The sequence below is a fragment of the Oryzias melastigma genome, linkage group LG17 (genome assembly GCF_002922805.2).
Source record: "Oryzias melastigma strain HK-1 linkage group LG17, ASM292280v2, whole genome shotgun sequence".
Lineage (NCBI taxonomy): Eukaryota > Metazoa > Chordata > Actinopteri > Beloniformes > Adrianichthyidae > Oryzias > Oryzias melastigma.
The window spans coordinates 14,957,152-14,962,182 of NC_050528.1; the positions used below are offsets into that span (position 1 = coordinate 14,957,152).

At 35.9% G+C, this 5,031-nt stretch overlaps 1 protein-coding gene and 2 long non-coding RNA genes across 3 annotated transcripts in view; all 3 read left to right on the forward strand.

Moving 5' to 3' along the window:
- LOC112144307 (tripartite motif-containing protein 16-like) overlaps nucleotides 1-5,031 on the forward strand; it is a gene marked incomplete in the record, with an annotated part of 1,074,856 nt that overhangs the window by 340,640 nt on the left and 729,185 nt on the right.
- The window catches only part of LOC112144402, a 32,214-nt gene that overhangs the window by 7,373 nt on the left and 19,810 nt on the right, over nucleotides 1-5,031 (forward strand). The window lies entirely within an intron of this gene.
- LOC112144408 lies at nucleotides 1,965-5,014 on the forward strand. The gene is made up of 3 exons (XR_002918891.2): nucleotides 1,965-2,637; nucleotides 2,732-2,800; nucleotides 3,862-5,014. It is a non-coding gene; the product is annotated as an uncharacterized LOC112144408 (long non-coding RNA).

A 5,031-nucleotide genomic window follows, 5' to 3' on the forward strand; every position in this document is an offset into this window, starting at 1 on the left:
TGAAATATAAGCTAAACTTGTAAATATCCTAAACAACTGAAAAAGCCTAAATTATCCAAAACAGCTATGAAAATATTATCCTAACTCCAAAACAGCCTAAAAAATGTAAAAACAAAAGTATTTAAAACAGATACCATGTACTTGGAATATTTGCTAAACTCCAAAAAAGCCTAAATTATCCATAAAGCTAGCAAGTAACTGAAAAATTAGCTAATCTTTCCTCATTGCTGGCATAGTCTGGATTGGCTCCTTGCATGAGTAACAGGTCCTCTTGATTGAGAACCTTCTCGCTTTCTGAAGAGCTACAAGCGAAGACAATCGTTTTCTTTTTAAAATAAGAGAAAACCGCTTATACATTGTGTATGTGTGTGTGTGTATGCATATGCAAACTCAGTGCCAAGTAGTTTAGGTGTAACAGGTGGTTACTGCACTAGGTCAGATTATGGCTCTCCAAAAATGTTCTACAAATACAACATACAAAACACTAGCAGACTGGAGTACAAAAAGTGTTAAACTTCTACTCATAAATATTCAATATAAAGATATTATATTTTCATAGAAAAATATTGAAAGTTATTAAAGGTTTAGGTTGATTTATTCTGGAGTAATATTCCTGTCTGTTTGTTTTCATATTTATGTTTTAAAAAAGTTACATTTTAAAAGTTTTAATTTTTTTTTTTTATTCAATAAATATTTATCCTGTTCAGCCCATGACCTACCCTGTTATTTGGATTTTGGCCCCCTGTGCAATTGAGTTTGACACCCTTGCACTAAATGAACTGTGTCTATCACACCAATAGGATCGCCTCCTTATCCCCAGAATCTCTGAAAATAAAATAGCACCAAATGTCAGTTTGAGTCTCCCACGAGCTGCGCTTCCATTAACTATGAAATTGTGCAAATTGGATTTGCAATAATAAATTTGCTTAATGAAAGCACCAAAATTAAAAAAAAAAACTTGCATTTATTGAAACAGAGACATCAGAAAAAAATGGCTTTTTGTGATATTTTGGTTGTAGGATTTTGGTTAAAAACTTCATAATCAATCACCTAAGGGAACATTATTCTTTAAAAAAAGTTATAGGGGTGACTCTAATGGAAATAGTATTATTGCGAAAGATTTTTTTTTTACATTTCTACATTTCAAATAAGTTTTGCACACATGTGTAATAGAAACCCATCTACAGTAACCTTAACTTATTGTGAATCCAACTTTACATTAGTGCATAATAAATACTTCTAACTTGGAAGCTCCAATTAGGTTCCACATCTTTTACTGCTTGAACCACTGTTGCAGTCACCTCCTCATTGTGCGTTGTTCTGAAGCTTATAAAAAAAGTGAAAAGGCAAGACAATATTTCATAATTGACTGGAGTTCTTGTAGGTTATTGTTTCCTAAAACAATAGTGAGAAACAAACATACTGGTCAGTAGGCTGCACCTTCCAGTGAAGCTGCTCTCCAAGGTTCTTATGTGTGTGACGGACAAGAGTCTGATAGATAAAAATATCAAGCCAATTAGGTTACGGTAACATTGTCATTATGGCAAATGTCTAGAATATATACACAAATAAACAGAGGGGATGAAAAAACAACAACCATATTGGTTGGTTACAAAAAATAGAAGAGAACATTCATTAGTCACAATTAAAGTTCTGACCAAAGCATATTATTTCAGCATACATTAATATTTTTTCACACTGAATACATACTGAAAGTTCCGTAGGGGTTTTTGTGTCCGGTGTCCTGGCTGCTTGGTTTTTTTTCCCATGTTGTCTAACTTGTGCAGTAGGACTTCTCGGTTTCTTAAGGATGGCGTCTTGATTCTGGGATATCGCTGCTTGTTTTTCTTCCATGTGGTCTTCCAGGACAATCAATATTACCACCATTCGAGCAGACATTATTCTAATAAGTTTTATTTTGCTTGATATTATTTAAAAGTGTTTTAAGTGCGATAAGCACAAAAAATGATGCAAATTTATGATGGCCACACATAATAGTTGCAGCAAGGATGTTTGCTGCTTGTTGGCCGCACATGTTTTAGCTGCACCCAAGATTAAATGTAGTTGTTGTAATAAGAGGTATTTGTTGTTTTTCTGGGTATTTTAAGGGGTAATTGTAAAAATAGGAACGTTTTTAATAGGAACATATTTTTGATGGTTTCAAATGATTTTTCTCCTTGTTTGCCTTTATTATCCTGTAGGGATCAGACACTGTGTTTCCTTTCTATTTATCGTTATGCCTTACTTTCTGTGTATCTTTTGTTCCGGAACTTTTTTCAAATTTTGTATTTCGAGTGTTTCAGGTCTAATGATCGGGGTAAAGTCACATGTCCATGCTGATTGTTCCAAACTGCCTTCATCTTTGAATGTTAGAGACGTGGAAATGTGTTTTTTTTTTTTTTGCTGAGGAACAGCAAAGGGGAGCTACGTCAGTAAATAACAGTTATTAGTTTTTTTGTGAGAGTTATTGCCAATCTCTTACTGTATCTCTGTTTTTAGTGATTTTGCAAACATAGAAATGTAAGTGCGTTAACTGGTCAGAAAAGATCTTCTGCAGATCTATCATCACCGTCATGGAAAGCTAGCATTAGCATCAGCGTGAATGAAGACAAAAATCTGAATTACCTTCATAATCAAGTAAGCAGCATTCATTGAAGTACCTACAACCTTCATCTAACTATGACTGAGTTGTCAGAGAGAAATAATCCACGACTCGTTTAATATCATCCAGAGGATTTTGGGGAAGCAGCTCCAGGAGGAATACTAACATTTGATCTAAGAAGGAAAACAATACAACCAGGTAGGACATTTATGAAGTAAATATTGTACAACGGTTGGTTACAATTGGTTACGTTACTTTTCATTATTTACATAAAATTACTTTTAACAGTGTTCACAAGTCAGCTTTATGGAAGCCTAAACTGTTCTTAATTAAATAAATAAATACATCATTATTTAATCAAGCAACACTCCAATAAAAGTCTTTTCAATAAATAATTGACCATTTTATTATGAAATACATTTCATTAAAATTTAAATGGACCATTTTATTATGAAATACATGTCATTTTTACTTTAAAACATAATTTTATGTTAAAAACATTTCATAATAAAAAATATATATCATAATATTTTTTTTTTCATGTTGGATATTATTATAATCATGTGGGGTTTTTTTGTAGAAATTTATTTCAAAATTACTGTTTTCCAAAGTGTCCTTTTTATTTCACAATGCTGTTTTTCAGAACGACGTATTTATTTCATGATGAGCTTTTTCCAAATAATAACTCTGTCTGTCAATCACTGAAAGTGGGTGGGATCTAGACGTTCATTGGCTGATCCTCTGAAATCGACTTGAATGCCTAGACACCTGCTCTACTGTGTCGCACCGTACCCAGACAGTAACGCAGACAGTCACCAAGATGACATATTTCGGTGACATCCGTGTAGCTTTGCTGAGCTTAGCGGATCAAATAGAAACAGGCGATCTGTCAGCAGACGCTATTTTGAGACGTTTGGACGACATTTTTGAAATGATCGGTTTGGTACACGCGGCAGAAGAGCTAACATACACGACTCTATTTACGACGCTGAAGTTGGCTTCCGATTCACAATTTTGTGTTTTGCAAGTCTTTGTAAGACTCTCAAGATTTTATATTAAATTATTGTGTTTTGATCTCTTTCTATCAAACAAAACGATCATGTGCACTTCTGGACTCATCAGAAAACGAGTCATTTAAGTTTATTCCTTTTACGCATCTATACATATGTAAGCATATGTTTGGGTAAACATATAGTATTGTGTTCTGTGCTGTAGTGTTTGTAGTGTTAAAGTACAATCCTGTGGATTTCTCTCTTCAGCCAAGAAGACAACAATCATATGAAAGGTGCATTTTGGACTCATCCGAAGATTAACAGGCGATTCATTTTTACCCTTTTAATTGTATCTGGGTACATTTTGGGGTGGAAATCCAACCAGGTCCTTGCTTGACCTCTGCAATTCCATGTGATTTGCCTCTTTCAATTTTGGGGATTGTAAGGTTTACTTCCTTACCACCACTTTTCCCTTTATGTTCAATTAGTTTGGAATTGTGTATGAATTGTCAGTTTGAATTATTTCCTGATTTGCTAAATGTTGGTCTGTGGATTCATGACCTCCAGCTGGTGAGACGACCGTCTGCGCGCCACATTGTGGATTCATCAGAAGATGAACAGGTACTTTAGTTGCAACTTCATAAGAATTCTTTATAATTTTACTCTGCTCATTGTTTCAGACTTTCAAACTTACAGAGATACAGACACAAAAGGCCCTGCTGGAACCTACATAGAAACTAATTTACAAGACATCGTTTGGCATTGCAGCCAAGCTATGACCGATTGTCCATGAACGGGGCACTTAATGAGGGATACCCCTGTTACAAAAGAGGGAGCGGTCAGAGAAAAAGGTTTAACTGACTCTAACACACGATGTGCCATTCATTGCCACTTTGCACATTTTTCCTTGATCAACTTGCAGTTTAGTTCGTTTGTCCACAAGAATTGCCTTCCAACAATCACCTATTAAAGTAGCGCACCCCTCACAACAAGGTCTAGTGTTTTCATCTTTACAGTTTTTGTTATTTCTTGGACAACAACAATGTATACATGCAAACATATTAGATATTTATGGATTCTGGCTCTTTTCACACAGTGTCTGCTACCTTCAAGGGATTGTAGCAGGATGAAATGGGCTGCACCTGCTACACAGGTATTGGCAACTCTTTTGATTGCCCAAAGGGTGTGGTGCAGCTTATAAAAAGCAGAGTTCCTGTGTGCCCGAGGGTGCACTCTAAAGAGGGGACGCTACACTGTGCTACAAGTTCCAGGCCCAGTCAGTGGGGCACCTGAAACCTGGGGTATGGACCTGTGGGCAGTAGCGGTTTTAGGCACGGGCAATACGAGCAGCTGCCCGGGGAGTAATTGTGGAACTGCCACTGATTCCAGGGTCCTGGAGAGGAGAGTCTGTCCAATAGTCGAACCTCAGATCCATGA